At 43.3% G+C, this 12,252-nt stretch overlaps 1 protein-coding gene across 2 annotated transcripts in view; it reads left to right on the top strand.

Annotated features, from left to right (window-relative positions):
* The window catches only part of LOC125876926 (pre-mRNA-processing protein 40A-like), a 1,068,087-nt gene that overhangs the window by 962,573 nt on the left and 93,262 nt on the right, over nt 1-12,252 (top strand). The gene's annotated exons all lie outside the window — the stretch shown is intronic.

Below are 12,252 nucleotides of genomic sequence, written 5' to 3'. Positions count from 1 at the left end.
ACACCAAGCGCCACTCCACTCGCATCACACATTACCTCAAACGGTTGTTCCCAATCTGGTGAAATAAGGATAGGTGCTGTAACCAACTTTTCCTTCAACTCTCCAAATGCTCTAAGACAAGCATCATCAAAGCAGAACTTATTCTCCTTCTCGAGTAGTTTGCACAAGGGATGCAATTTTTGAGAAATCTTTGATGAATCTCCTATAAAAACCTGCATGCCCAAGAAAACTTCTAACACCTTTTACAGAGATAGGTGGTGGAAGCTTTTCTATTACTTCGACTTTAGCTCTATCAACCTCGATAACTTTCTCTGAAATTCGATGACCCAACACTATACCTTCTTTTACCATGAAATGACATTTCTCCCAATTCAGCACCAAGTTGCAGTCTTCACATCTTTTGAGCACCTCGGCCAGATGTTCTAGACAATGATCAAACGAATCACCTACAACTGAAAAATCATCCATGAACACTTCAATAGTGTCCTCCACCATTTCAGAAAATATCGACATCATACATCTCTGGAAGGTCGCTGGAGCATTACACAATCCGAATGGCATCCGTTTGAAAGCAAAAGTCCCATATGGGCAAGTGAAGGTGGTCTTCTCTTGGTCTTCAGGAGCTATAGAAATTTGATTGTAGCCCGAATACCCATCAACAAAACAATACCAACCCTTGCATGCAAGCCTATCTAACATCTGGTCCATGAATGGAATAGGAAAGTGGTCTTTCTCTGTCCACGCATTCAGCTTCCGATAATCCATGCAAACTCTCCATCCAGTGACAGGCCTCATTGGAACAAGCTCATTTCGTTCATTTGGAACCACAGTCATACCACCTTTCTTTGATACACACTGCACAGGACATACTCAATTACTATCTGAGATGGGATAAATAACTCCCGCATCCAGCCACTTGATGATCTCTTTTTTGACTACCTCTTGCATAGGTGGATTTAATCTTCTCTGGTGCTCAACACTGGGCTTATGATCTGGCATGAGTTGGATTTTGTGAGAACAGATACCGGGGGGAATCCCAATAATATCTGCAATAGTCCACCCAATCGCTTGCTTGAACTTTTTTAATACAGTCACCAAACACTCTACTTGCCTTGCATTCAAATCTGCTGCAATGATGACCGGCAAAGTACTCTCTTCGCCTAAATATACATACCTCAAGTGCGGTGGTAGAGCTTTGAGCTCTAATTTCGGGGCCTCCACAATAGATGGTCTTGTGGGTGGGGACTCGCGATTCTTCATGTCGAGCTCATACTTCTTTGGTTTGGACCGGTATTCACACTTATCAAGTGCGGCTACCAACTCATCATACTCGTCAATACCATCACTATCAAAATTCATCATGACTGCTGCTAGTGCCTCAACACCTAATCGCACTTCAATTTGCACTTCTGACCCACTCTCCACTCTGTAAGTTATAGCAGATACTGTTTGTAGCTCACCATTCTGCTTCATGGATCTATAGATATTGAAAGTTGCTTCTTCATTGTTCAGTCTGAACTTCATCTGTCCCTTTTCCATATCAACCAACGCACGCCCTGTGGCAAGAAATGGTCTCCCAAGGATGATGGGAACCTCAAAATCAACCTCACAGTCAAGAATCACAAAATATGCCGGAAAGATGAAAGACTCTACTTTCACTAGCACATCATGGAGCACACCTATGGGCCTCTTCTCAGTCCGATCAACCATCAGTAACCGCATTGCAGTGGGCTTTGGATCCCCTAGACCCAACTTCTTGTAAATAGATAAAGGCATGAGGTTGATGCTAGCACCAAGATCACACAATGCCTTAGCAAAGTGTAATAACCCTATAGTACATGGGATCGTGAAAGCACCAGGGTCTTCCTTCTTCTGCACCAGAGATCTTGTAACAATAGCACTACATTGCTGCAATCTATCATCATCTTCAAAACTCACAGACCTTTTCTTTGTCACCATATCTTTCATGAATTTTGCACATCCAGGCATTTGCTCCAAGGCTTCTATCAAAGGGACATTGATAGAAAGCTACTTCAACATAGTGATAAACCTGCGATATTTACTATCTTCAGTCTTCTTCACTATCCTTTGAGGAAAAGGTGGTGGAGGTCTAGGTATGGGGACCACTTTCTGAGGTATTTCCACTTCTTGTTCTGTCACAACCTACGATTCCTCTCTGACTTCCACCACATCATCTTCTTTTCTAATCTTGGTATCCACCACAGACGGCATAGGTGGATCTATGGTTTGCTTACCTCCTCGAGTAGTAATTGTCATGCAATGACCATCATTCTTTGGATTCTGGATGGTGTTGCTAGGAAGAGTGTCAGGTTGACGCGAGTTCACTGTAGTAGACAACTGCGTCATCTGCTGCTCTAGATGCTTTATTGACACTCCATAGGCATCAACCTTTTGACCAATACCAGATAAGTCGTTTCTCATCTCCTTCACATTCTCATTAGTAGTATCAAACCCTCTCATTATTTTCTGCAGCATATCTTCAATACGCGTCATATTACCTCCAACTTCCCTAGCACCAGATTCCCGATTTTGAGGGGGAACATAGGGTCCAACCCTCAAATTACACCTCATATTGTAGTTGTTGTCGCGATTGAAGTTCCCATCTCGGACATAGTGACCCTCTCGGTTGTAATTTCCATAGTTCCGACCTTGGTTCCCTTGACCTTGGCGCCAATTTTCCGTGTTGGATCCTTGGGCGTTTGGTCGGAAACCCCCCGTCTGATCGTTCACCTTATAAGTGTCCTCTTCATAGTAACACTCCTCAACTGGTGGTGGAGTTCTAGTTAAGTAATACAGCATTTACCTTTTCTGCTCCTCCACTCACATGCTTCAACACCAACCCCAACTCTGTCCTCATCTGAGCCGTCTCCTCACGAATATCATCTGCAGAGTTAACAGTAGCATTATGAACAGCAAATGTGTTTCTCCCAGTATCTGACCTTCTAGTGCTCCACGCTTTATTATTGCGAGAGATCCTCTCTAATTTTTCAGCAATCTGTGCGTATGTACAATCACCATATGAACCTCCAGCAATAGTGTCAAGTACTGCTTTATTTTTATCATCCTGTCCTCGATAGAAATATTCCTTCAGTGACTTATCGTCAATACGGTGATTTGGGACACTTCTTACGAAAGCAATGAATCTGTCCCACGAGCTACTCACAGATTCTCCAGGTAATGCCACAAAATTGTTGACCCGATCTTTGTGATTGAGCTTCTTAGACACTGGATAGTACTTTGCTTTAAATACCTCTGCTAGTTGGTCCCATGTGAAAATTGAGTTATAAGGAAGCTTAGTGAACCATACTGCAGCATCGCCTGTCAGTGACAGAGGGAACACTCGTAACCCAATGACGTTCATATCCAAGTCTGGTCTACCTACACAACTTTTGCAAACCACCCTGAGCTTGGCTAACTGAGCATGTGGATCCTCCGATGGCGATCCTGAAAATAAGTCTCTTGCTGTAAGCATCTGCATCAAACTACTAGTCACCACAAATATGTGCCCTGGAGGTAGAGGAGGTAGGACAATGGGTCCATCGGAGTCTACTATGTCGAAGTTGCCCCGATAGTTGTCATGGTGTTGTGGCTCTGGTGGACCATGCACTCTTACTGCATCTCCCAATTGATTTTCAGCTAGACCCCGGTTTTCCCCACCAACTACTCTTGGCTGCTGTAACTCAACTGCTTCATCTGGATTTCCTCCGATAGGATGAACTGGAAGTCCTTGATTGTTCATTCTTCGCAAAGTTCTGTTCAACTCTGGATCGTACGGAGTAAGTGGTTCGCCTTGGCTCCGTGTATTTGGCATACACTAGAGTCGGAACCTGAGAGAGACAAAAACAAAGAAAAAAAGTAAAATTAGGAAATATTTGACTAACGTTCAATATTGTAGTTAAAACTAAATCTAAAAGCCAGATTCCCCGGCAGCGGCGCCAAAATTTGATACGCTCAAATTACACCTCCTTTCAGAAGCATAAGCGATCATTATCAAGTAAAGAACCCAACTTGTAGGTTGAGTCGATCCCACGAGGAAAATGGTTTAGACTTTACTTTTAACCAATAATTATATTCGATTAGTCAAATTATTTCTAGAAACAGGTAATAAAAGGGGGGGTTTGTGCTTGTGTGAAACAAATAGTAAGAACTTAAGAAGTAGTCAATAATTAAACTCAACTTTGGTTGTTATCAAGATAAGAGAAATAACTAGGGTATACGTGTTCCCCATAATCTCATAACGTAGTAATCCTAGTAATAGCAATCCTTTTCTAGTGTATTACATGCAAAGTGATAAGTTAGGTATCTCTAAATCTTTGGTCCGGCATCTAGAGAATTTCACCCCGCACCTTGGTCCGGCTACGTGTGTATAATTTACAAACCCTTACCTTTACCTCATATTAGACATCATAATCGATGTTTGGCTTAGTTAGTACTTCGCATCAATCGACACTAGCCTATTAGATAGTATCACACTAAATCTATGTTGATAATTCTTTTCTTGTTAATTACCTCCTTGGTCCGGCAAGTAGTAACAAGGCGAGTTCTAACGTTGGCCACCGTTAAAAAGACTTCTAAACGAAAGAATTATCAATGCATGCAAAATACTAGTCAAGAATTGCTTATTTACTATTCATACTTTGTTAATCGATCATGGTTCCCACAACCCTAGTTGTGGATTTAGTTACTCATATTGGCAAGAACACAATTCATAATTGTAGATGAAGAAATCATGAACTTACGTAAAGAGAATAATAAACCCAGAAAATTAACTTGAATTGCAAAGCCAAAATCTTCAAAACGAACTTGGGAAATCAATAATTGCTAGGGTTGCAAATTAATCTCCAAAGTTACAAAGCAAAAATAGAATAATAGTGTCTAACCCCCAAAAACGAGGTTTACATGTCCTATTTATAGAAAACAAATCCTAAATAAAAAAGGAAACAAATTAAGGAAAGTTTTGTTCAGGTACGCGTCTTCGATCCACGAGACTGACTTACGGACCGTCGATTGATCTACGGTCCGTAAGTCCCTTCCGTCACTCGGGACTTAGAAAATATTTCAGCATCCAACAATCAGCTTCTCTGAAGCAAACGACGGACCAGCAGCACGGACCGTAGATCGACCTACGGTCCGTCAATCCCTTCCGTAGCTCCATACTTAGCATCTTCAAAAATCAGGTACTGGAACCCTCGCAGTCTCACTCTACGGATCAACAGTACGGTCCGTAGATCAATCTACGGACCGTCAATGGGCACCGTGGTTCCACACTTGGTCAGATTTCCCTGATTTGTCCTTAACACCATGCCTGCTGATCTACGGACCATGAATGGACCTATGGTCCGTAGATTACCTCCGTGGATGCCTTTTTCTGCATTTCCTTCAGCTGTCTCTAAACTTCCGCGCCTGAACACCTTTCCTGCAAAACATGATAAAAACACATAAAAACCAATATAAAAAGGCCCTAGACACACACAACTTGTAAGTGAAATGTATTAGAAATACCGTAAACTCACGGTATATCAGTGGCTTGATAGAATTACCCCATCAAAGGCAGAAATACAAATGGAATGATAGGGGTACAGGGAATAGAATTCAATCTAAGATAGATTGGATGTTCATCAATTCTATATGGTTAAACATTATGTCTTCATGTGGAGTATTTTATCTACCCGAAGGTATAAGTGACCACTTCCCTGCAAAGGTGTACTTACAGAATCAAGTTACTAGAACAAGAAGAGCATTCCAGTATTGTAATGTTTGGGCACTACGTCGCACCAATCGACACTAGCCTATTAGATAGTATCAGACTAAATCTATGTTGAAAATTATTTTCTTGTTGATTAACTCCTTGATCCGGCAAGTAGCAACAAGGCGAGTTCTGACGCGTGCACTCGTTAAAAAGACTTTTAAACGAAAGAATTATCAATGCATGCAAAACACTATTCAAGAATTACTTATTTACTATTCATACTTTGTTAATCGCTCATGGTTCCTACAACCCTAGTTGTGGATTTAGTTACCCATACTAGCAAGAACACAATTCATAATATTAGATGAATAAATCATGAACTTACGTAACGAGAATAATAAACCCAAAATTTCAACTTGAATTGCAAAGCCAAAATCTTTAAAACGAATGTAGGAAATCAATAATTGCTAGGGTTGCAACTTAATCTCCAAAGTCACAAAGTAAAAATAGAATAGTAATGTCTAACCCCCAAAAACGAGGTTTACATGTCCTATTTATAGAAAACAAATCCTAAATTAAAAGGGAAACAAATCAAGGAAAGTTTGTTCAGGTACGCGTCTTCAATCCACGAGACTGACTTACGGACTGTCGATGGATCTACGGTCCGTAAGTCCCTTCCGTCAGCCAGGACTTAGAAAATATTTCTGCTTCCAAAAATTCAGCTTCTCTGAAGCAAACGACGGACTAACAGTACGGACCGTAGATCGATCTACGGTCCGCAATCCCCTCCGTAGCTCCATACTTAGAATCTTCAAAAATCAGGTACTAGAACCCTCACAATATCATTCTACGGATCAACAGTACGGTCCGTAGATCAATCTACGAACCGTAAATGGACACCGTGGTTCCACACTTGGTCAGATTTCCTTTATTTGTCCTCAATACCATGCCTGCTGATCTATGGTCATCACCTATACGGTCCGTAGATCACCTCCGTGAGTACCCTGTTTCTACATTTCTTTCAGCTGTCTCTATACTTCCGCGCCTGAATATCTTTCCTGCAAAACATGATAAAAACACATAAAAACCAATATAAAAAGGCCCTAGACACACACAACTTGTAAGTGAAATGTATTAGAAATACCGTAAACTCACGGTATATCAACACCCTCAACTTAAATTTGTTGTTTGTCCTCAAGTGACGCACTACAACTCTACTCGACACTTGTGTAGAAGCAGGCATTTTCAAACCCAAGCAATCACATGGCTCCCTACCCTCCTCATTGTTTTGGGTGCACATTCGTTCTCTTAGACTCGACAAGCCAATTCACGTGGATCACACCATGACACAGATGGACCAACTGACACACAACATACACCTTCTCACTATCACCAAAGTACCAACTTTCCGACAATGTAACTAGTACCCTTACTTCAAACGAAATCTCCTTTTCCCAAGAATGAATGACATCATGGTACAATGATTTATTCAACACTCACGCTCAGAAGTAATTTCAAATACAGTTAGTGCTCAATGCCATAAGCTTGCCCTTATTTTCACTGCTTAGACTCTCCAAAATAGACTCTAGGATCACTATAGGGCTTTCTTGGCTTGTAACGTAGGCTCAGGGTCAGGTGTGGTACATTTGGGTACTGCTTAGTGACTTTCTGCCCTCCTTGACATTACACTCGGCTTTCAACCTCTTTTTTGCCCTATTTTTGTCATCCTATCATTTTACTTTTTTAACCTTAATTTTTTTCAACCACGAATGTGACCTCACACTTTGCAGCTCTTTTTACTTTTATTTTTTTTAATTTCTTTAGCTTTCAACAAGTCACATCCTTTTATCTCTTTTTTTATTACATCACTCTTTTCAAACCCATTTTTCTTTCAGTTCCCTCTTTCATAGCCACCCTCAACTTATGGATTTTCCATTAGTTGAGGTACACAATACCCGATGTCAGGTCAGGGCCAAGATTGAGGTTGCTTACATTAGCCACCCTCAACTTAGGCTTTTGGCCTAAGTCAAAGTGCACATGTCCAAGGAGGGACCGGGGCCAACATAGTAGATTATGGGAAAGTGAGATCAGGGTTTAGAAAGAAATGGTTTAATTTTAGGCTTAAATTATTTGGATCAAAGGGAGCATTTATTTCATTTGGTTGGATCCTTCTTTTAGGCTATTTGTGGATTTTTTCAGAATAATGGCCTATGATCACTTCCTAACCTCTAGATTGAATTGTCTTAGCACGACTAACCAAGCAAGTTCTAGCTTTGCACAAAAAACTGTTTGAACACAATGATTCTCACACACTCTTTGCACATTGTTCCATCATCAGGTTATTAGATTACCCAGTTCAAGTTTCAGCTTAAGTTATGCTATCAAGTTGGTTCATGATTATGTCATACTCAGAGCCAGCACATTCAACTAATCGTAACCTATAACTTCTAGCATCCATCCCAAAATCTGACGGGTATCATTTTTCATTGGCCATCATGCTTCATTCTGTATCATGCTTCTACACATACAATCCTAAAACATGTTGGTTCAACAAAAATTAAACAGTCCCTTGGGGAAAAAGAACACAGGCAAGAAAACCCCAAGAGAGGATTCAGGAGTTGGGTTATTCAGATTTCACCCTATCACTCACAATCCATTTACCCCACCCCAACAAAAATAGATGCAGTTGTCCCCAATGCATACATAAACAGTAAAAGCAAATGGAATGGGTGAAGCAAACCTGTGGCGCAAAGCGCCGGCGAATCATCAACAAGCAGGGGGGTCCGATTTCCCGGAACCCGCTGGAACAACAGTAGGGGCACCCTCAGTAGTGCTCTCGAACAATCTCTCTGCACCATCAGTGGTGCTCACCACATCCCTCAAAACAGGCTGAACCTCTACAACTGGGGCAGAGCTCGATGCCCCTGCAACTCTCTCACGCACCCTCTGCTGGCACAACTCTTCGTCTACAATTGACGCCCTCCTAGCCTCTTTCTCATGCTGACGCTGTCTCTTGTGAGCTTTCTTTTCCTCCGTGCGATGAGAACGGTGCCGCTTGCCTTTGGCATGTATCGGTGCAGGCCCCTCCTCGGCGGTCCCACTGAATAGAGCATCTAGCACTGTATCATCAGCCAGTGCAGTAGGAGCAGCTTGAGTCTCAACTGAAGGTGCAGTAAGAATGGCAGCAACGTCAGTCTGGAGGTTGGCTACGTCAGCCTGCAAAGCAGATAGGTCTAAGGCCGAAGCTGATCGCTCGAGGACTCGTAACTCAAAGGCATCAAGACGCTTATTAACAGCTTGGACCTTCCGGTCCATCACCCCCTCCATCCTGCGCTCCATTCTAGCCTCGGACTCGGCGATTGACTTTTGCATCCACGGCTGGATGTGATGCAGTAGGGTGGCCATCTGAGCTTCTAACTTCTGTACTCTGGCCAAAGGGACAACAGTAGCTCCTAACTGCGGTGTGGATCGGGAAGAGCTAGGAGTCATACTAGCTGCCTGAGATGAGAAGCCCGGGACAGTGTCAGTGTGATCGGGGATGCTAAGGTCATCACCCTGTGCCTGCCCCACTGTGTCTGCAAGATCGGCACCCAAAGGAGGTACCTCAACCTGAGGCTCTCTGCGAGGTGCTGCCACATTAGCCTCATCTCGAATAAGGCCGATGTCCAATGTCCCTATAGGGTGGACTAACCTGTCGCAATGCCAGATCGGCACTCCAGAGTCCCTGCACAAATGAAAAATTAGACAGAGGAAGAGGTAGGTGGTGGAGGTCCTGAATGCCCTCTCGTAAATCTCTGCTAGCAGCATGCGGGCAAAGTCGATCTCCACTCCTGCTACCAATGCTGCAACCATGACCGCTCTGTCCCAAGTGACTTGATGATCAGCTTTTGTAGGCGACACTCTGTTACACACCAGCAGCCAGAAGAACTTGGCCACAAAATTTAGTGTGGCCTTCCGGATGCCCAACCGTGGAGCGGCAACCCATTCTGCATGCTCACCATCTGCAACAATGTACCTGGCCAACCATAGTAGAACAGGCTCTCACTGCTCAGCATTCCTCTGGAAAGCACCACTCCGCACGATATCCCATCTGTAGTCAAACTCAGTTGTGTTGAGAGACCAAGAGTGACCTGTAGTAGGACCATAGAGAAAGCGTCTGATCGTGGCACGAGATATGTCCACCGGGCATCCTCGAACCAAAATGGAAGTGAGCGGATCCTGCGCTAGTGGCTTTGACCACTTGGAAATGGAACCGCGGAGAGTAGCAGCATAGGAAGCATAGAACTCCCACACAATCTCCTCGATGTACGTCCCTGGGTCTCGAGCCATCCAGTCACACTTGTGAAGGTTGAACAGCCGGTGAATGTCTGGAACAATATGCAGGCTCCCCGTGAGGACTCTGCGCTCCTCTGTAATTAGTCGGGCCATTTTTTGTTTGTCGTTGACCATCTTAGCATCCCTATAAATCTGCCATTGACCCTCTACACACCACCTATTTATCTCGCCTGCTACAGGAGTGGGGTCATCATTTTGTGGTGCAGGTATGGACTCTGAGCTATTTGCCTCATCAGACGAGGCTGCTTGGTCATTCTCTCCAGACCCTGTGGATGATTTGGCATTGGACCCTGTAGCATAGGCAGACTCGGATCGTGAAGAATGGGCAGACTCGGAGCCTGAAGCATGGGCAGACTCGGACCCGGACATAGACCCCTCTGAACTGGATGCAGCCCCAGTTGGTGACCCGATCAGTGTGTGCTCCTCATCAGACTGGGAGACAGTGACTACGTCGGGAAGCACCTTCCGGGGAGTGCCTCTGGGTGCAGCGCGAGAATTCCTAGGGTTGAGAGGCACATATGTTGGATCAGTGTCGGCGTCTGTGTCCTCATCAATTAATCGGAAACTAGGGGCAACAGATTTGGACTTGCCCCTCTTTGAGTAGGTGACCATCTTCTTGGGTGCCATTGTACCTGCGGGAGCGATATTAGTGCCCAAGACTAACCATATGCAGCAAAGAAAACTTTTAGGGTTGGTAACGACCCTCAACTAAGCCCACAGAAAAAATTTAGACAGATGCTACAGTGGTCATCCACGGAGGAAACCTACGGTCCGTGGATCTCTTCCGTGGATCAGGGTGCCTGTTATATAGGTCGCAAATGGAAACCACGGAAGTGCAGAACGGTCCGTAGATGAACCTACGGACCGTAGTCCACCTCCGTGGTTTCACACTTGGTGAAATTTTTCATGTGCATCCATTTACGAACCCCATCTACCGTCCGTAGATGGATCTACACTTCGTAGACGGGGTATCGTGGATGCCATCTGTGCTAGGTATCATATATTTTTGGCCTTAGTTTTCAACATTAACACCATTTCATCATGCATTTACTATATTAAATTATGCTAGTTCTTCATTCTTAAGATTTCGATCGATTATTATACCAAACAATTTAGACTAGTTGTGGAACCCTAAGTCGAAACTAGCATATGGTTTTTACGATCACATATAATAATGCTACACAATCACTATCTATCGTTCCAAGGGCATTGTAATTTTCAAGTTTATCATGCAATTTCATCTAACAATTGCCCAAGGTCAAGACCCAACTCCCGACTTTCTATATTCAATCTATGAATCGAAATTCAAAGTGAAGGGAAAGTCTATTACCTTACAAGCAACAAGGAGTGGGGTGATTGCGTGATGATACTAAGCTTAGCAAGACCAAGGAGTCACCTCTTCGTCACTGACCAAACATCGGACCCTTTTTGTTAGATTATGGGATGGGTTGTATTTGAAATGGAAGGGAAATTGGGGTATTATGGAAGGAATGATATGATAAAGGAGTTATGGAGTGATTTAGGGACGTTAGGGAATGTTAGAAATGGTTTTGGGAGTAATGGAGGGAATGGGAATGGTTTAAAACAAATGGGGGTTTTTAAATGGGAAAATCTGGGTCGGGGTTAGACAGCCAGAGTTATGGACTCACGAGACCCCGTCTACGGTCCATGAGTCAATCTACAGTCCATAGATCAGGACCGTAGATCACTCATATACTTGAAAATTTAGAAACTTACCTGGATCTATGGGCACCATCTACGGTCCGTTGATCCATCAACGGACCGTTGATTGTGTCCGTAGACTTCTGCACCAGACCATTTTCTGCAAATTTTGTGTGGTGTACCTGCACATGTAGCAACCAATAGGCCTTTTTACATTTTCTGGACACTTTAAAGACATGGACCCTATTCTAATTCTAGCCAACACTAATACAAAACTAAAATTTGATACATGGAATAAATCGAACAGCGTAAACTACTAGAGAAACAAAAAAGAAAATTATATCCTATCGTTGGCTAGATTGTACTTCTTGGGTTGCCTCCCAAGCAGCTTGATTTAACGTCGCGGTACGATGCAGGCCTCTCGATTACTCAGACTTCATCAAGATTGTAGGCCTCAATCACTTCTTGCACGGTTTCAGCATTTCCCAAATAGATCTTGATCCTTTGCCCGTTTACCATGAACCTTGTTCCATCCTTTTTTTCCA

Source organism: Solanum stenotomum, chromosome 9 (genome assembly GCF_019186545.1).
Source record: "Solanum stenotomum isolate F172 chromosome 9, ASM1918654v1, whole genome shotgun sequence".
Lineage (NCBI taxonomy): Eukaryota > Viridiplantae > Streptophyta > Magnoliopsida > Solanales > Solanaceae > Solanum > Solanum stenotomum.
Note: the sequence above shows the minus strand (reverse complement) of the source record. Positions and strands in the feature narration are given on the sequence as shown.